The sequence below is a fragment of the Chroicocephalus ridibundus genome, chromosome 1 (assembly GCF_963924245.1).
Source record: "Chroicocephalus ridibundus chromosome 1, bChrRid1.1, whole genome shotgun sequence".
NCBI classification, from domain to species: domain Eukaryota; kingdom Metazoa; phylum Chordata; class Aves; order Charadriiformes; family Laridae; genus Chroicocephalus; species Chroicocephalus ridibundus.
Window position 1 is genome coordinate 127,827,720 of NC_086284.1, and position 21,337 is coordinate 127,849,056.

A 21,337-nucleotide genomic window follows, 5' to 3' on the forward strand; every position below is an offset into this window, starting at 1 on the left:
TGACACATCCCTTTTCCTGTCTCCTTTCTTCCTCTCTCTCTCTTTTTAAAAAATAGTCACTGAGGAGCTATCACAAAACACTGACCCGGCGATTCATTCAGACCAGTAGCACATCTTCAGCAAAGGCCAGCACTGGTTGAACTGAAGGAAGATGTAAAAAACCTCAGTATTCCCCTTTTACAAAAGCCTTCTCCTATACCTCCGTAGAGATGGGCTTCAGTCTAAAGACTGAAGTGGAGCGCCGGGTGGGATGCTCCCTGAAGCGCATGGAGAAACCCATGCGTCCAAGCCACGAAGTTGCCCCTCACAAGGGCCGATTAACCGGACTCTCTGCAATAACGACACGATCATGCCCCTTTGGGTCACTTCATGTCCTGACCACACGCTCGCTCGTCGCAGAGCCTGCCTGACACCTCCCTCCCCAGGAATGTGGCGTGTAACCCTGGGTAATGCAAACACCATCTCCTCCAAGGCCACCTCACACGGCAGCCGGTAACAAAGATTTCTTGGAAGATTTGTCTCTTTTCTGGGGAAATAGAAAAAGAAAGCTAAAATTTCTGAAATGTAGCATAAATCTAAGTGAACGTGTTGGGAAGGGAGAAAGCTAGGCTATTTTCTAACTCACTGCAATGCTTTTTTTTTTCCCAATGAGCCTTTGTCATTTTAAGTAAATGAAGGGACTAAGTTAGAAACACAACAAAGTCTTATGACTTGTCCAAAGTTACGCAATAGCCTCCTCTCCCTGTCTTCTTTTGCAAATACTAGAACAGCTAAGTCTTGTCCCCGTTCTCTTTGCATGCTGATGTTACAACAGCCATTTCAGTTCCATAAATTCTGCACCACCTCCAAGACTGGGATAACAGAGGGGCAAAAATTTGGAAGAACTGGAAGTATTAATGGTTACATAAAATTTATCATAGAATTGAATAGAATAAAAGAGAACAGAACAGAATATACACACAAAATAGCATTTTCAAGGGAGTGAATGGGAACAAAGGTGTTAAAGAATTAAAATGATTTAGGTCTGAAAGGGACCTTGGAACTTCCTGAGTTCAACCTCCTTCACCTGGTTTAGGATAGTATCAAAGGCCACCTCCTTTGTCTCATCTAGTCTCTTTGATTGTCACCGTATGCTTTCCATCAATTAATTAATTTTTTGTAGTAATTTCTGATTACTCCTGTCTACCTTCCTTCTTTTTCTTTCCTTTCCTCTGCGTGCATGTGTGTGCGTACATCGCAGATCACAACTGCCTCGCACAACCCCCTGATTGTTAGAAGTCCCACCTCTTCTGCTGACTTACTGCACTCTTAATCAAAAGGGCAGGAGGAAGCCGCCAGGATTCATTCTTCCCCCTCTCTCCTTCTCTCTCCCTCTCTTTTTTCAAATGGCACAAATGTCAAACTTTCTAAAAGGATGTTTGGCATAGCTGAGTTCAGTCATGTAATGTACAAAGTCGGTATGATCAAAAGGTTGCAGGGCTGCCCACTGCTAAAGAGGAGGGAAAAAAAAAAGGAAACGGGGATCTCTTCTGAAGTGTGAAAAACGCGTGAGCCAACTGTTGCCACTGGAAACACCATGTCTATTAGCAGCAGCGGTGGATCTGAAACACGAAAACCGAGGTCCGGATTCCAGCTTCTCCAAAATTCGTGGCTGTTCTGATCCCATTTTCCACCCATGAAGAAACAGGGATAGACGCAGCTACGGAACTGAAGAATTTTATTCTCTGTGCATCGCATTGTTATATGGAAAATGACTGTATCTACGTGGAAATAATAGCAGTTGGTTTTGTAGTCAAAGTTGCTGAAACTAATCAGACAGAACACAGGTTCACACATCAAAAATACATAGTCTCTCTGGTGTTTTTATACTGCTACCCCTCACCATAGTATTTTCGGTCTTATTCTACCCACTGCCAAAAAGATGGACAAATTATTCCCCCCTTTCATATAACTAAGATTGTTACGATTTTATGTGGCAACTGGTTTGCAATTGTAGGGCGCTTCACGATTGATATACTGCACGCTCACATATTCCTCTACACTTCTGATGCAACGCCATCCTATTTGCTCCACTTTGCCGAGTCCTTGTGAAAATATTCGCACCTTCTTACCCAATGCCAACATTAGAGAACACCCCAGCTATGCCACCGGCTCCTGCAAAATGCCTGCGCTCACAGTGGCCTGGAAACTGGTGGGCAGAGTACTCAGCCAGAAGAATCTCTCCATGAGCTGAGACAAACTTTCCCTGCCAGAAGATAACCCCAAAAATGTAGACAGAAAAGCTCATCGTCAATATCCATTTAATAGAAAAATCTTAATTATAGATAGCTTTCAGTCCCAGAACAGTAGACGGGAACTTGAGATTAATTCCCCCTATGACAAAGTATGTGAACAATAACCAGAATTTGTAATCAATACCCAGAGGAAAGAGCATCCAAATTGTAACAGGGATTTGGGATTCATTCCCAGAGGGCGTAATATATGATTTGGAACAGGTAGACTGGGATTAATTTTTGATTATGAAATATTTGAACAGCAATTTTCAACTTTTAATGAACAGAGGATGTGGACACCACAATTAATATAATTTCTAAGTCTCTCCATCATATTTCAAGACACAGATGACAGATCACAAACAGCTGCTCGGGTCGTACACAAGTTAATGTGGGAGTGCCATCTAAAGGAAAGTGCACTAGGACGGGACTCTGGAGAAAGGCAGGCAAAGACCAGAGTTGCACTTTCCCCATTTCTAATAAAACTTGCTTATTACAAATTCTGCATTAGAAGTAATTATTCTGTGTTTGCTGACTTTACACGGGTAATTGTAAGTCAGAAAACATCGGTATGGGAACATGGCTTTTCTCTTACACAGGGAAAAGATATAAAGGTGTTCAAAGGAGAAATAATTCTCGCTCTGAAGGAAAATTTCAAAATAGGAGTGCGCAAGGCAAAATATACAGAACGTCACCATGTCCTGAGGGGAGGATACAACCCAAGTTTCCAAAGTTCCTTAGAATATAATAAAACAGCTAATTATTTGCCTAGAATAAAGATAGCAAGTGAGCTGTGAATCTTATCTTTTTCTGTTAGTTTCTACAAAATAATTTTCTTTATGTTCTCCTCACAGGCCAATGAGTAATTTTAATGATTATGAGCTGCATCTGTAGCCATGTAAGACGAGGCAAATTCCCTCTATCTGCATATTTTGCCATTTATGAGTTAATGTAACAAAGCGATGTTTCAGGATGCAGGATGATCATTGCAGGGGTCACAAAACCTGGCCTCCATGTCCAGCGTTTAGTACGCAGTATCCAGAAGGAAAACGTCTTGCCCTGAAACAACTGATGGTAGTTGTTTCAGAAGCAGGACTAAAGACAAGATGAACCAAAACCCTGTTTCAGCTCAACACACATTTTGTTCCTAATTTATCTTTTCGACCTTGTAAAATATTTTAAAAGATCCTCTGAATCTCTGAAACTGAAGATTTACCTCCTCCATTTTAGGCCTGCTGTGTAAAAGTTTTGGGTCTTTCACTGAAAAGAAACAAGCCAGCTGGGCTTCCCTGTGGGGCCATCCCTCTCCCCTTAAGCCCTCAGACCCACATCAACCCAAAGATCACTTCCCAAGCCTCCAAAATTATATATAAGTATGCTGTCTCCGCCAGACCCTATTAATCATAAAATTCTCGTTTCATTTCAGTATTAAACTCATCTTGTTCAAATCTCTAATTTTCCACACTGACAGAGGAGTTCTCTATACATCATTCAGCTCTATTTCCCAGATACGTTCGGAATTACAAAATTCATTCAAGCCCATCTGATCTCTTCTCACTAAACCTTCTGCCTTCCACTGACTGACAGAGAAGAATTAGCCTTCCTCCTGTCAAGTATACGTCTTTTCCCCACAAAAGTACACGAAAACACATCCAAATACAGCCAATGACTCAGCTTGCCCTTGTACTTGTGTCTTTGCTCTACAGAGCAGTCAATTTTATGGAGCAGCAAGTCCCATTGATATAATATCAGACAGACTACTAATATTTCTAAAGTAAAAACATCTGTAGCATTCCCTGCACGGCAGGGTACCACACACTGAAAGCAGCACTATGGATGAAGTGGTACCATTGGCACCCCTCATTCTAGCGGAGGCAGGAAGTCTCACAAGGAAGCCATGCTATGGAGCGACACCGCCGAGCCTAATACATCACAGGTCATTTTAAGTCATTAAAAAGTAAAAATTGCCAACCACAATTATCCTCAGTGATCCTATCTAATATTAAACCCAGATGCAGATCTCAGGGTTGGGAAGAAAGAGCGCGTCAAGATATTCTCTCTTCTTTCCCTGCTGCAGCAGTGTCATCCATCTCATTTCTAACCCAGCGCCACAGCTTCTCTCCTGTTGTACAAAGACACCGCAGCTCTATGCCAGCAACACAAACGATGGTACTGCTGTAGCAAAAAGGAGAGGGGACCAAAAGAGCACTCAAGCCCCTCTTTGCGTTTTTTTGGACGAGCAGGTATTCAGCAGAAACGATGTTGCCTCCCCCGAAAAGGTACGTGCTGCAGGAAGTTTGGTGCTCCACAGCTGTGGAGCAGCCCCTTTCCTCACCTAGGGCCAGGTATCCATTGCTCTAAGAGGCTCCGGCTCCCAAGCAGCAAGCTTCATCTCCACAACATGACTCGGGGACCTGCAGAGCCCTTCACTCCCACATCCACATCCAGGCTACGCCAGCTCTTCTGGCAAGTTAATCAAAGCAGCTATGGCAGGGGCCTCGGAGTCAGACAGACTCCATCAGGGCATGCTGTTAGATTAGTCACCTCACCAATTTCTGCCTCAGTATCCCCAAGTGTGAATTAGTTTTTGGCACCTACAAGTTAAGAGGTCGGTAGCTTTAGAAGCACTGTGTCTTAGACAGACAGATCAATACTTCATTTTAAAGAACACTCTCTATTCTACTCTACTTTTTCTGATTTGAAAGAAAACAGACTCTGTTGCAGTATTTTTTTTTGACTGAAAACCTGTAGCAGAAATTAAGTTACAGTCTTTTACAACCAGAATCTGGAAGGGTGTCCCATTGTAATATTTTCAAAGAGAAGTTGTGCATGCAGTATGTATGTGCATATGGTGTTTATGAATTGTTTTTTAACTTTAGATATTTTATTCATTTTTCCACATGGTACAAGTAGAACACACATCTTTGTTGGACAGACACCAACACAGTAACATAGCTTTAGATTTCAGGCACTCAAGACTGAGTGGGACAAAAGGCTACCCTATCTTCATGCCAGGACATCACGTCCTGAAATTAGGACGCATGCCATCAGGCAGTCAATATCTCCCTGAAGATACTCAGCCCTCGATACATTCAGTTATACTAAATGAAGGAAACTGTAACCACTTCCAGTTATTCCATACAGAGATAAGGACCATGAGAACTCTGCGTCTTGGCATACGACATCCTATTTTGATTTCACTCTGTTGCGGGATCTGCTGTTATCCACAGTTTGTGGACTTCGATTTTTTTTCTCACTTGCAGTATGCACACAGCCAGCATAGTAACTTCAGTCATAACAAGGTTCAGAAGTCCATAAAGCAGAGGGAAATGGGTAAGGAACGGCACAAAAAGACCCAGCTAGAGCCTTTTAGGACAGAAGCAGAACGAGCAGAAATGCTACTGATACCTGCAGCCCTAGCCCCCAGAGTCAGCAACACAGAGTTCAAAATTCACTTCTCCCATTTCTGCTGTATGCCTGCGTGTAAGCTGCTCTCACAGATTCATGGAGAATATCGAAAGCATATTCTCCAGGATAACTGCCTATCCAGACTCCGAAGTGTAGTTTATTGCTCAAAGTCAGATGAAATGCAAGCGTGAACAGCTTACCTTCAGACCAGAAAAGTCTGCCCTGCTACTGCAGTCTGCCATGTCTAATAACTATATAAACCTTGCTTATTTAATTTCAAAGCTGCTGTTTCATTTAAGCTGCACCACGGTCTCAGGAATCACAGGATGGTGGCATTTAAGAAGGAGAAGCAATGATTTAATTGATTTTCCAGGAAAAAGCTAGGTCCAAAAGCAAAATAAAGTTTCCTTTATAAAGAATGGAAATACTAATAATATAACTGAGTGCTTTTTATAATTTAACATGGTGAACCATCATTCTGTTAAATGAAATGTAAGAAGGGACAAGCTGGTTCAGAGAAAATAAATAAATATAAATCCTGTTCCCACTGGTAATTTAACACCTATCTTACACACCAAGGTCTCGGAAACACTGAGTACAAAAAATACTTTTTTCCCCGCTATCTGGAAAAAAATGAGGATAAGGGAAACAAAGATTAACATTTACGTGAACTTGAGATGCTTTGGTTTTCAGATAGCCAAATTAAAATGCCTACGCTGGGTATCTACGGCGCACAAAACTAATGGTTCTTGTCCATTGTCCTACTGAAAGTCTCTTCCTGTGCCTGGTTTAAATTTGAGGTTTCTTGACAAGCTCTAATGAATCGTTAACCTCGCTTTCCTGATCAAAAGCAAATGCTCTCTGACTTCGCTCTTTTCTTGAAACAAGCCCATATAGATGAAATACACGAACCTCTGTCCGTGTGAGCGCTGCTCTGTGCATTACTCAAACGTTAAAATAAAAAAAGGGGGAATTTTTTTCACTCAGGTGTGTCAGGTCGTACCGCGGGGAAGTTCATCTCTGCTCTCCCAGGCACGGACCCGGGGCAGCGCGGAGCCCTCTCCCCCCCGGCTGTCTCCTCTCCCTCTCCCCCAGCAGCCGGGCAAGTCCTGGGGCTGCGGGGAGCCATTTCAGCCAGGCGCTGTATAAATAGCAGATGTGCTGTAGCCTCGCGGATCGCAGGTGGCACGGTGCATTTATCTTCACACGCGCCAGGGTGGATATCTACAGCTTACGAGTGGGAAAGGTCAGGCATGTCAGCTATGATGGCAACAAACAGCCTCACTAGTGAGCACGGGCACATTCACCTTTCGCTGCTCGCAGCTGGGCGACGCTTCCCGAGGCGGAGCGGAGCAGCAGCCCCGGAGCACTGGCTATCTTCGGGCATGGTCCCACCTTCATGGCCTGGGGCTCCCGCTCCTTCCCCTCCCTGACGGGAAGGCGCCACCGACGGCGAGGGTGGCGGATAACGCCGGTATTTTGGAACCGCTCTCTTCCGACACCGCTGAAGAGATTTATTATTTATAGGCAGAGGGATGAAAACATGAAGTACGTACGTGGGGGCCCGTGGGGGGAGGGCCGGTTACTGCCAGGCAGTAATTTCAGTCTGAAGTTCCTATGACTTAAATAGCCACTTGAGCTCTGCTCTTGCAGTTTACGATGTCAATAGAACCCCTAAATGAAATTACAGCCTTCTGATACGCAGCGGGGTAGCTTTTCTTCACCGTGTAATATACGCGGCCGGGAGAAATTGCACTATATGCGGAGTTTCACTAAAGCAGAGTTTATCATAAGAATGTTCCCGTTAAAATATGATTAGGCTTCTTGTTTGCCGGATAACACATCTAATGAATCAGGGTGTGTGTGATAGCCATGTTTTGTGAACGCAGACATATACCCTGAGGTGAACTGGGCACTCCACCGCCTCAAAGCACCAGCTATTTCATTTCCACCGTAATTTGCACCTGCTTTGTTTTGCCAGCAGCGCAGACCCATGCTAGCTCTGGAACTCGCCTCGGTTCCAGGAACTTGAAGCATGCACAGAGGAAAAAACAAACAAGGCAGCAACGGGGGGATCTACGCGCTGTATTCACAGGCTCTTTTTTAAGCATCCCTGAGCCTGGCTAACTCTGATCAAGTTTTCCTTTCCTGTAGCCCTGTGAGGGCAGGAAAAACACTTTCCATTTTACAGGTGGGTAAGTGAGAGATAGACAGAGGTAAAGATCACACAGTGGTGGATCTGGGATTCAGGTCTCCTAAAGCCCGTTTCGTTTCCCTCCGTTCTCATTACGTTATTCATCCATACCCCTTCCCAGCCCAGGACAGGAAGAAGAATCTTCATTTTACTGTTCGTACACCTTGCTATTCCTTTATCCTTTAGCCGAGGACATGACTTCATTGTTCAAGTGTTTCATGTCACAACGCAACTCTGCAGTTGGTAATTAGCGATCTGTGGTCAGTGGCTGCTTTACCTCAGTAAGTTGCAGATCCGTTTTACTCTCACGAGATTCCCTGTCATGTGACTTAATTCAAAATCAAGTTTCACTTTCTTTTCAGATTTACAGGAAGGGAAATGAGTGCTGTGTCAATGTTGTGACCCTGGAAAGCAAGCTGCTGTTCAACTTCTGGAAAAGATAGGCTTGGAATATAAAATAAGAAAAAAAATGTAGAATACCTTAAAACGGGCAACGTACTCAAAACGAGGCAGTTGCTTTTATGTACTTTTACTGCAAAAATTGTCTCTGGATATAGCTTAAGTTCTTGTTACTTCTGAAGTGTCCCAGTACCTATGAATCTGTGTACCTTTATCGTTACATCCTTTTCTATGCTTTGTTCTTGTCTGATGCAAGAACATTCACAGAACAACAAGCACATCACATCAAACAAAACTGTTGTGCAGAAAACAGTGGTTTTGATTCAGCTACACAAATACATATTTTCTTCCCCAAAAGTATAAAATGGTGGCTTGAACGTGAGCAAAAGACTACCATTTTCCCTTTGCCTGTCTCAGGCAAGAGATGACACCTTTCCCACTTTATCTATGGGTGAAAGAGGGAGGTTTAATTCGGCAGCGCATGCAAAGCACTTTGAGATTACCAGTTGGAAGGGTTGCTGTAACTAAGATGGCTACTCCCAGAAACAAACAGTGCCACCTATAAAAGAACGACCGCGTGCAGTCACCTCCATTTTTTAAAGCAACTATGGTAAACTACTACACAGTAGACAAAGAAGCTACTACTAATGAGACAATTTATCATCTTACCATCCCAGTGTTTAAACAGACGGTTAAAATATGATTTGAAATTGCAGATTTTCACCCTAATGATTTTAGACCATAGACAAACAATTATAACCTTGGACTACAGTCAGTAAGCAGCTTATACCATAGTAAGAAAGACAGCTGATTTTCTCCACATTGCTGTACATAAATACCAGCGAAGACAAGTTCCCTTGCTACCGTAGAGACTAGCCGAATAAATACATTAATTAAATAATTTAAACATCGAGAGGTTTAGAGCAACAGAGACTCTTAAAAAAGAGATTAAACATTGTTTTGCCTTCTTGGTGAAAGTTACCAGAGTGACAGCCCTTGACTTCAGTATATCCAGAGAACAAGTGTTACACAGGCAGAAGTTTGAAGTTTCAGACATTTAGCACTCTGCTTTGAGAACTTTCCATTTCAGAAGTACTTATGTCTTTCAGACTTACACTGCCTGGAGGGAGAAAGTAAATCAGAGATAAGCTTCAAAGATCAGACCCAAAAGTGTGTGTGGGCGTTCAGTATAGCCCATTTAGAGAAAAGAAAAAAACCCATTATGTTTCTATCTGTGATGTGAACTGCCTGAAAGTTTGGGATGTTCTGATCTGCCAGCTGCTTTGAGTACACTGCGGAAAGGTGGTGCAACAGCCAAGTCGGGATCTTAACATCAATTTAGTCAAAAGCCGGGACCATTCGGATTGGGGCTTTGATGTACGGGAAGGTTATTTCTATGTGTATGTAAGACTCTTTACTGAGGGGATCAGCCAACTTAATTGCGGGTTTTGTTAAGAGCTGGTGATTTCGTTTAGGTTCAGAGAGAGGTTCCACAGCACCAGGGAATGAAGAGAAAGAGCTAACCCCTCGCTGCTCAGTGCTGAAAAAGGTCTGAGGTCAACTTACGGTTTTGTATATGAAAAAAAGAGGAGTTCACGGTTCTTTATGGTTCTGACGCAAAACCAGATGAAACTCGGAGGCTTTGTCTATCTTCCACTTGAAGCTTTCAGGCTCAGTGAAACTTCAGGCCGAAACTGAAGCAGCGGGAGGGACTGAGAACCCCACACGGATCGCAACCAATGAAAATAGTTGAAAAAATTGCCAAGCAGTAAAACCACCAAATCCTGCACGACTTTACTTATTGGTTATAAGAAATAGCAAGTACTTTCATTTGGGTTGGATGTAATTTGATACCGAGCTCAGGTCTGAAGTCAACGTCAAAGCCTCCGATAACTCCAGTGACAGACCGTTCGGCGCCAGCCTTTACATACTGTCCTCATGGCTTTCCCTGGGCATAAAACCAGGGAAAAGGTGACCAGACCCCTCTGTATGTCACAGGTGACATGCAGACGAAGCAGGATTTGGAAAGGAGCCGTCTCCCTGGGGGCCAGAGAGACAAGCTTGTTGATACACCTGCTGAATGAACCCAACTCAACAGCAAGACAAAGGTGAGAAGAATGCTTCCCAGTTACTATTCCACGTGAGATACATGGGTGCCATTAAACAATGGTTCTTTTGCCAGGGACACGTTTCAAAGAACAGGATAATACCTCAAAATGCAAATATTTTGACTGCTACCCTGCATTTCTTATATGCCTACTTTATTAAGAGCAGAAAATGTTAGTCAAGAAATGATTCATTTCTTCAAGTGAGATAATATGGGAGATGATGAAGGATGAATGGAACAGCCCACACGCTGCCCTGGCCTTCTTTAGCACTACAGCAGTAAAAGATTAACAGAAGCGATACGTTCCGCGGGGCAGGAGAGGACAAAAGGAGACCCTGCGCAATCTAGGCCTGGAACTAGAGATGTACATCCTTCTCCTTTTTCTTTCACTGGCTTTCCCATGTGGCCGTGAGCACATCGCTGCAGCCTTCTACGCCCCGGCTTCCTTATCCAACAACTGGAAATAACTCTGCATAAGTACCTTGATGTTGGCCGGGACGCCCAATTCTTTAGCATCCAAGATTTTGTACATGAAGTTCTCCAAAGTACTTTTTTTTTTTTCCCTGATTGTCCATTCCCCATACAGACAGAAACAGAACAGAAGGGGAACGAGAGAGTTAAAAAAAAAAAAAAAAAAAAAAAATTAAAAATCCAACGCTTCCCTCCCCCTCAAATTTATAGGACCAGCAGCCTATAAACCAACTAGTTCTTCCTATTCCCAGAGGTGGCTTCCACAGAAGCATTTTCTTTTACTATGCATCCACTGTAGAGTTTCTTTTCTGCTTGGCTGGGCAATCAGGTATTCAGAGCATAATGTAAATGCTCAGAACACAGAGGCATGAAAACTTGCCAGACAGAAACTCCGAGCAAAGGATTAACATTTCCCCCCCCGCCGCCCCTTGCTTCCCCCCCCCAATCCCCATCCCTCTCTTGCTTCCCCCCTCTCCGTGCTTCCCCCCCCCTCCCCGCTCCCCCGCCGGCCGCGGCTGCCCAGCCTGACCCCCGCTGGTGGCTGCGGGGACGGGCGCAGCCCCCCTGCCCTCAGCTCGGCAGCCTCTGCTTCCAAGCTCCATATTCCTCTGTGCTTCTTGCTGATTTTGTTTTTATATTAAAAAAAAAAAAAAAGGGCAAAAAAAGCAAAAAAAAAAAAAAAGGGCAAAAACACAACAAAAAAAACCTTTATTTCCTGCTTCGCGGCGGCGGCCCCGAGAATAGAAGCCTTGACACATCAAATTCTGGGAGCTCACCACTCACCAGGGCTGTGGTTCCTGGTCCAAGCGGTGACGAAGGAGAATCACCTCACAGTCTCTGGAGAGTGGCAGGGCTTGGCTGCGAAGCGCGCCCTGCGCCGATGGGCTTTTTGAGTTCGCTCCGTTCCAGAGCGAGTGCCGAGGCAGAGAAATTAGGGAGGGGAGAGGTGGGAAGGAAAATCACTGGAGCCTCTTACGATCAAACTTCCACTAAGCAAGAGGAAATGTCTTATAAATAAACAACAGCAAGAGAAACAAAAAAATCCATCCCGTCCTGCCAGAGGAATGTACATTATTGTCTCTCGACGGAAAACTTTACACCACACCAGAAAGCAAGAAAGCAGCCATGTCTCCTGGAGCTACCCTCCCTTATGGAAGCGGGGGGGGGATGAGGGGGAGAAGAGGAGGAGGGCAACGCGAACTTAAAAAAATATATTGGGAAGTTCATGCAATTTCCCAGTAGACAAACAAAACTGTCCAAATTCAACAGATGTCACTATTCCAAGGTTTCACGCAGCGCTAAATTTCTTTAGATCTGATCATCGCTCCGCCATGAGGACACATTCAGGGAAGAAGTTCAAGGCAAGGGGAAGGAGGAGAAGCTCACAGTATATATATGTGTGTGTGTAGATCTGAATGTATACATGTGTATATTTACTTATGCATAATATGAAAATTTTGTGCATTTTTATGATGCATTTTAGTAAGAATTTTTTATATATGTATTTAGAAGCCTGAGATACATGAACTTCTGTCGTACCTCCCAATAATTTTTGTTATTTGTGGGATGGAGTTCCAGTGCCTTCATTCTCATCTCACAAGACCGCAACCGTAGTCTACTTAAAGCCAACATGTTATCGTACTGCAGCTCACAAGTGACACGAGTTCGGTGATTTCAGTACAGTCCCTAGCTTTGCAAAAAACTATTGCATGATTTGGCACAAGGCACGGCAAATAGCAGTCTCTTTATGAGGAACTACAGATGGCGATTGAAAGAGTAATTCAAATAATTTATCAAGCACATTTGGAGACCTAGAATGGGGGATGGCCCGAGAAACCAGTATGCTACAAGTTGTTATTAAGGAGCTTATTAAACCTGCCTCGCATGTCCAGCATTAGAAGATCACAGATTGCTGATGAGAACCGAGGTGCTCGGCAATGCTGTGTTTTGGGTCATGAGTAGGAAAGCAGAGTGCAGCAGGTGAGGGCCTACTTCAGAGGAGAAGTGGGGCAAAAGACTAAAAGATCATGAGATAACTGAAAACGTCCTGGCAGTCTCAATCTGCAGTTTGTTTCCAGGGGACTCTTCCATTTGAAACAGAGCCGCAATGCTGAATGCATATAGTGCCCACCCCAAAACTCAGCTTCCCAAATCTCAAAAAAATTGCCTAATCTGTCAAATTCCTGAGGACTACCGTATTCGCAAGACACAAATGAAAACATGTTTCTTAAAATAATTAGTTTTACATCTGTGTGTTCTTGCTGGCAAAGCAATGCTGTCATAGACTCTTGTTAGCAACAATCAGTCGACGATGCAGGTGGGTAAGGCAGAGACAAGCTGAAGATTGAAGTCTGGTTGAAAATAAAAGCCCAGAGCCCTTAATGCAAAATTTATAGTAAATCACAGCTCCTTCAGGCTCAGATCTTTTGGGGAAGCTACTGTTAAAGCATTTCTAGATCTACAATACCAAGGGGATCTTCATAAAATAAAAGAAGGAAGCATTTTCAAGAGAATTCTGAAGACAGAGGAGAAGTGACATCACCGATACAGCACCGGGGGAGCTGTGGGAAGGAGGGGAGTCTAATCGATTTTGCCAGACTAATTGGCAAATTGTGAATCTGACCATCTAGCTCACACGTGCTGATACCAAAGAGATCCCTAAGCCTGAAAGGACTTTGGGGAACAGAGAGAAGATGTTGGCTGATCTGACCTCGCTAAGAACTGCTTTGCTTAGTTACGAATCAGCTCATCATTCACCTCTCACTACCTGTATGTTTACTAGCATTGCCAGAAATACTTAAGAAAATTGAGACAAATTTGAACTCTCTCACGTGAAACCTTATTATTGAGAGGTGTCCAGAGAGCCAGGTGCTCAGAGAGCAGAGTGGCGTGCATAGGATAATGGAACGGAATTCGAAAAAAATAATTCCTGCTCATGCCGAGGAAAACTTTCAACATTTCGAAGTAGGCAACACAATTAGCAGGCTGACCAACTGACCTTAGCTTCCCAATTCCTTTACTGCCTTTAGGGTATTTATGTGGATGGAAGTGAAGGCAGTATATGGCCCTCTGTGTTTAATAAGTCATTTGCTGAACAGTCCAGAGATCAATAGCAGACATTAAATTAAGCATTCTGACATTCTTTTTATTTAGTATCATTAAGCATTAGGGATGGCTGTACTATAAAACCAGGGAGCAGAGAACCAAATTGAATGCTATATTTAAAAAAAAAAAAGCCGACAAAGTTTCTGAAAATTAGCCTAAACAAAAAAAAAACACATGCAGCGAACAGATCACGCAACTGTGATCAAAATCTCAGAAAATTCCAACTGGCTGCCTGTCAGCGCAGACTATTTCCATTACAGATTTCAGGAGACTGAATTGTGCCATTCTTGTTTCACTACCGTTAACAGTGGCCGCAGCCTCAGAACTGCAAAATAATAAGAGCCAGGAGGACAATCATTTTCCTCCGATTTTTTATTTTGACATTTCCCATTTGTGCCCTTTTTCAAAGTTTTAATTTGGTAAAGGCACTTTTCAGCCTGTCTTTTAACAGGTCACTAATAACTTGGGATGCAAGATCTCATATTTCATTTTTTGCTGCTGCCACCACTAAATATTTCATTTACCTTGAGTACAGCAGACCACTCTGGAAGGTTTATTTTTTTTTTCTTTCTGCAATACTGTTTATGGACTAGTTTTGGTGATTCATTATTTGCATTAGGCTAGTTTGATCCTACCTGTTAAAGTAAAAGCAACAGACTGCCTACAGAAATATTTTAATTGTTTACATAGCTTGGTGAGGCAACTGTACTGACGTTCCTTCTTCTTGGGACCTATATTCAAATAATTGGGAGTCTCAGAGGTGGTACCTAATTAAAACACAAGCTTTCTCTATATAATATATTGTAATAATAGTCATAACAGTGTTACACACACAAATATAAATGTATACATCTGTACACGTGCACATATATATAAAAATAAAATCATCAGAGTTTTATTTCCACCTCCTGACTTGGCCGTTCGCCCTTGAACTAGAAGACTGAACGCATTTGGCTGCAATTCTACATATCTGCGCACGCACACAAAATAGAGAGCTAAACAGAATGCTTTTAAAACCAACACTATGACCTAAGGGTTTCTTTGCCTGCCTCGTATCAGCCTAGGGAGGACAAGCCTCAAAAAGGCCGATGCTTTCCCCCCCATTCTCAGCAAAGAAAGGGGGAAGAACCCCAGCAGAGGCCGGAGAGGGCTCGGAGACCCTGACTTTTTTCTCCTTGCCTCTATGCGTCCCTCCACGCAGCTGAAGCTCTGCGCTTAGAGAAAGGCCACGCTGCGAACGGACCTCGGGAGCAGCTGCAGATAAGCACGTAGAGGTTAATTCTGCTTTTTGCTCCATTAACCTCTGCTCCACCTTCGTGACACCCTCCAGGAGGAAAGATAGCTAGAGGGTGCGGGCAGGAGAGGCAGGCACGTGCAGCAGGCCAGGCAGCGCTACGAGGGGAGCCAGGCCATAACAGGGCTGCCTCTGGATGCTGGGCTTCACAGGATTTGGAGACCAGTTTCCTTCACTCCTGCCAGTCCTGCCCTCAGCACTCGAACACTTGCAGGGTCTCTGCAAGGGGAGCTTCATGGCAGTTCCCTGCAGCTTTCCCCTCTGCTGTATGTTCCCCTCTATAGGAGGGGATACACAGCCTTTGGCAGCGGGAGCAAACAGATGAGATAAGCAGAGAGAGATGATATAAACCTAGTGGAAAAGTCTTCTCCAGATGTAGCGTCTCTATCTGTAAATAGAGATTCTCCTAGCGTCCTCCAGATGCAGACAGAGTTGAGATTTTTGTTGTCGTCTTGTTTAGTACAAAGCAATTAAAATGTAACAACCTCTCAAAATCTTCCTTTATTAAAAAAAATAGGTCACGGACAGAGAAGCAGTCAGTCATGGTTTGGAGCAGGCAAGCAAACAATTTTCATTTGATTGTGCCCTTGTTTTTGTAACTAGCTTTTCTGCTGTGACCCGCTATACTTACCCTGTCTGCTGCGCTAACCAGCAACAGGCCTTTTTAATCTGCCTTCCTGGGGTCTGCATTTGATTACAGCATTCATGTTCTATTTAGATTCTTTTGAATCATGCCCTGTGGTGCTAGCACGAAAGGTGTTATTTATAAAATGAAATTCTGTTGTATTGCAACTTGGATTCAAAGAGGACAAGTAATATTAAATACTTACTTTATTTAATAATATCTTGGATTTATTAACTCAATTTCATTACAAGATTAGAGACGGTAACCTGGAGGGGGTTATTAACTAATAAACAGGCTTCAGGCAACTTCGCCCCATATAAAATAAAATAAATAAAAATACATATATATACATTTAAATTACTTCTATTTTGAGGGCCCAGATACACACCTCCAGCTCAAAAGAATGGCTTTCTTGATAAATAGCATTGCAGAGAGCTCTTGGCTGGAACCCGCTAAGCTCACGGTGCCTTTAGGACAACGGGCATCCACACACAACAGTTATCCCAAGTGACCAACTCTAGTTAGTTGCATCCCACGTGGGATGAAGTCTACCACTCAGGTTTGACAGAACTGATGCAGGCTGCAGTTACTTCAAACCACTGTGGGGAGCACACCAGGAACCACGAAAGTCTGCCAACCCATCTGACCCTCCTTGACTTACCCAGCAGCGCAAGGCTCGCATTTTTGAGCTATTCCACAGCTCTTACTCTCCCAGAGTCAGTCCTGCGCATTGCATTCCCTCAAGCATTTGGGGAAAACTGTAGACAACATGCTATTTCTCCCCCAAACAAGCTCCTAAGCTATCACGGAGCTTCTCCTTCCAGAAGGAGAGGGCACGGAAAGTTCCTGACTTTGTACATAGTATGATGTGACTCTGTATTCTGATATTTAGCTTTTCATGGTAACCGAGACTATATTTCAGACCAATACCTATTCAGTTCGGTCGGATACGGCACAACTAGCAGTTGTATTTAACTGTAGTCTCTTCACCTGGCAAGCTGAAGCACGTTTGCTAGCATCCCAGCCCCGGGATTAGGCCCAAGTTAGAAAATTCACAGAAGGTGCAAAGCTCCCTAAGAGTACAAGGATACTGAGACGCAATTTTTTGTCCATTCCCTAAATAAAACTAATAAATGCTCATACACTTAAATCCCTCTTCTCTGAAGCACTCTACGACAAGACGTAGCTTATGTGACTTTGAACCTGTCAGGTCCACAATAAAGCCGGAGTCTGACATGGGAAAATAGCGCAGTATCAATGTCACAGATACTACAGGCTGGGAATTCCCACTTGGAGGTGCATGGCTGCTAAAAGCTTTCACCCCACATCTGTTGCAGAGTTAGCTGTGAGTCACCTGCAGTCAGCTTCATTAGACCCGAGGTGTCACTCAAGTAAGACAAGCTATTGCTAGAACAAGAGAAATCAGATTTTTAAGCGTTTGATAGATTAAAAGGAAAGTGTCACGATATGTTAAATGGATATTCAAATACTTTAGGTCTCAGTTTTCAGCTACTTAGAGATCGTATGCCTTTGCTTGAAGCTGGATGGTAGGCAGAGACCAAAAATAAAGGGCGAATGATTTTTTTCACTCATGTGGTGTTGTTCGTTGCAATGACTCAGTGAAATATAAAATCCAGTGCATGAAATCATGAAAAGACAGAAATACTTAATGAATTAAATCTGTCCAGAAACAGATTTGAATTCAGAGTGATCTCTAAAATTCAGGAGAGAATACCTACAGCATGGTGGTGTACAGATATTCCCAAGAGAAACCGAGGTTAGGTAACAGAACTGTGTGGAGAAGAGGTTAATTTGGGTCAAAAATGAAGGGAGATTGAGAAACAGATTTATGGTGAAACTTTCAAAGGCAGAAGCAATAATTGCACCCGCAAAAGGCATGTGCATCATTGCTACAAACAAAAACACATGCTTGGACTCTCTACAGGCAATCTGGCATCTGTCTCCCATTCCCTCCCTCCTCCTGACCCTGAGACCTCTTTCTCTGGAATTCTGTTCCATGAATATTCCATAATACTCTGCTCGGCTCCTATTTTCATGAAAAGTCAGTGAAAACGCATTAGCTAATAAGTGGAAGTTCACAGCATTACTGTCAATCAGTGGTTGGTTTCCATGAGAATGGAGACAGATCTCAACAGAGAAAAATAGTGAGCTTCAGGCACAAGTGATATTCAGTCTACGTATGTTATGTATACACACCACTTTGAAACTGCTGAACTAACTTGTCTGGCATTTGATTTATCACCAGACTCTCAAGGGTAGCTACAAAATAAGCCAAGTTTAAACAACATTCATTTGGGTCATTTTGAAGTGAGGCAGAAACAAAATACATTATCGGGTATGTTCGGAATACTGCTGTTTATTCTCATGCTCTCTTTCTTCACTTCTTTCTATATGCTTAAAACCACCATAAAAAAATAAACTTCTTCTCTAGCTTTTTTTTTTTTTAAGTTTTCATTCTCCCAGGTCTCTAAGTATAACAATTTCTAACCTAAAATAATTAGTGAGAGAGAATTGTAACTGATACTGTGGATTATAAAGGGAAGCTATCTCTGTATTATTGATAAGAGCACGCTACTATTCCTGAATTAATTCAGTCTGTTTACAATGAACAGGCTAGGAGAGTATACTCCAAGATGCAAGAGCACAGGGTATGTGTGGGGTAGAGCTTTACAAAAGGACCTTTACCATCTTCTTTTTTTACCCACTCATCAAAGTTTCTTGCATATTCTCCTCTAGAACTAAACAAAGTAAACAGTGCAAGAAAATAAAAAAGCCAGTTATTTCCTTTTTTTTAAGGGGCTATCAAAACCAGAAATGCTGTTAAACGTAGATCTATTTCTAAATTTCAAACGTCTTTAAAATTTAATACAATTGGGTCAATAGCATTGTAAAGAAGTATTATGAAAAGAAGGTAGTTTCGGAACTTTAATAGAGAGAAGGATTCTGTTTTAAAATATACCCCAAATTTAAGACTATTCAGATAAAAGCTCTTGGTTTTACTTGTGATTAAAGCAATGGAGAATGAGCTCACAGGTGGTGGGAGAGAAGCACCAGCAAACCCAACACTAGTAGACAGACACAGTTAAAAAGCCTAATTCTGTACAATTGCTTTAGTGCAACTCATCTCAAGAACAAGCTAGTTCTTCAGGGACAGACGGTTTGAACAGTGGATGGAAAAACAGGTAAGAGACCTTGGGGAGAGAACACTGCTGGGTGAAGCCTGCATGAGCTAAAAACCACTTGGCTTCTCAAAGACCCACCAAGAGCTAAGAAGGATAAATTAAATGCCATTTTAATGCATTCTACCATGTGTCCACTTTCTTTCCACTCTCCTCAACCAAGAATCTCTCTGAATGTGTCTACCTAATGAAAAGTTTATCTTTTCCTCAATGAAAGTTTAAAAAGTTTCTGGGACAGACCTGTTTCTAAGGCAAACAGGAGTCACACTACAGCCACACGGCAGGAGAATTTTCTCCCTCCTGGGATGCTCTCTTTGCCCATGTGAGGTCAGCCTTTGAAGCCCGCACACATGGCTCCATCATATACTGTAACAGCTCTTTAATTAACCGGTCACTAATATAAAATTGAGACTGGCTTCCATACTGCATTCACGTGCGCACTGTAGGAAGCCGAAGGACCTGGTTCCAACACAGTTGAAACCCTGTTTTGCAGTACACAGTGAAACCATAATTCAAAATTTTTATTCTAGCGTGTTTTCATCCAGCACTCTGTGGAAGGACCAAGGCCCATTACAGCCACATTACATGGTAGAACAAACCAGTCTGACCCAAGGCAATGGCTTTGTCCTCTCTGTATCTCAGTTTCCCCAGGTGTCAGGCTGGAAGAGTCATTCTTCTTCACTTAATAGGGACGCCTTGGGAATTACCTACTTAACATCCATGTAAAAAAAGTCTCGTAACGGCAAAGTACTGTGGGGCTGAGTGAGTCGGCTTGCTGCAGTAACGTGGCTGTTGACAGCAGGCAGCAGGTAGTGCATATCTCATGAAAGATCACTCACGTCGATTTTAAGTTACGTTCATTTTTGTGCCTGTTCTGTAGGCCCCTAGAGATTAAATACAGCTGAGTGCTATTATACAGTTAGCTCCAGCAAATGAAAAATATACTCTTTTAGCAGTTTTATTCCTTTATCAATTACTACTTTAAGAGACTTGTACTGTATTATTTTATATTGGCCAGTTGTAAAAATAATTTATTCCCTGAAGAGTTTTATTCCTTTAACATTTCAAATTTTTGTTCAATGTTTACCATGTGACCATTTTTGACAGACACTGAAAGGAATACTTTAATAAAGGAGCTAATACAGCTCCTGTTCTTCGGTTCATTTTGACCGTGTTTTAAATAAAAGACCTGGATAGGATTTCTAGTAACGCAGAAAGTCTAGTAAGATTTTTCTGCTTGTACGTTTGTTTCCAGTAGTGCTTTCTCACCATGTTAAAAAAAAAAAAAGAGATCCCATCCAGATTTCTGGTAAAGCACTAGACCTACCTATTGAGGACCAAACCCACCTTCCTCCCTTCTTCTAGGTACATCTTCTTTTCTTAAGCTTGCTTCTACCAAGGGCCGTGCAGAATAAAAATGAGTTCCTTACAGGCTAGAAACCCATTACAAAAACCATCAGGATGAAAACCTGTCAAGCGAGCATAGAGCCACTACATAGCTAGCAGGAAAGCACACTCAAAACACTATTCAATGACTCTGACATTGTGAGGTAGCTCTGTGACTTAGTTCTCTCTGCGAGTAGCTCAAACCACGAAGAAAATAGCTGTCATGATGAGGAAGATGTCCAGTTGGATTGAAAGGTCAAACTTATGTTGCATTTGAGAACATGGTATCATCGATGCAGGAACCCATATCATGTCCAGTGCAGGCCTGTGATATCACAGAACAGGGTGACATCGTTATGCATGCCTTAGTTGTGGTCATATCCACAGTCCAGAATCAATTAAGGATGAAGCCATCTGGGATGAAGTTCATCTAAGGATGAACAGGAGAATGAACAGGGTGTGCAACAGAGCAGAGCTGGCGTTTGAGCACTGCCAAAAGAGAACTAAGCTTTTGTGGAGACAGCGTTGCACAGACTCGTAAAACCTTTGCTGCTCAACAGAAGATGTTGATTTCATTGCCAATTCGTAATTCAGATCACACGACGAAGGATTTCCTGAGGTTCACAAACCCTGTTAACGATGGGGGGCCGAGCTCAGACTAACCCTGGAGCTGTTACAATGAAAACATGCTGTATTCAAGGTTTTGTAGAACTTCAGCACAAACCCCGGAGGCCCTAAAGACTCACCTGAGTTTTGCTATAGGCTACCAAACTCAAGCAAACTTTGGCAGAAAGGACCAGCAAAGGTCCTAGCCAGCACCTTTCATTAGCAGTTCTCAAAGTAGTTTACAAAGGGATTCCCTGTTTTACAAGGGC

General features: G+C 42.8%; 1 protein-coding gene across 11 annotated transcripts in view; it reads right to left on the reverse strand.

Moving 5' to 3' along the window:
• ZBTB20 (zinc finger and BTB domain containing 20) overlaps positions 1–21,337 on the reverse strand; it is a 487,426-nt gene that overhangs the window by 175,266 nt on the left and 290,823 nt on the right. Inside the window, exon 1 of one of the 11 annotated variants that reach the window (XM_063351369.1) lies at positions 11,636–11,680. The exons of the other annotated variants lie outside the window; for them this stretch is intronic. The gene's annotated coding sequence lies outside the window, so the exon portion shown is untranslated. Of the gene's footprint in view, positions 1–11,635; positions 11,681–21,337 lie in introns of those variants that run through there. 11 annotated transcript variants of the gene reach the window in all.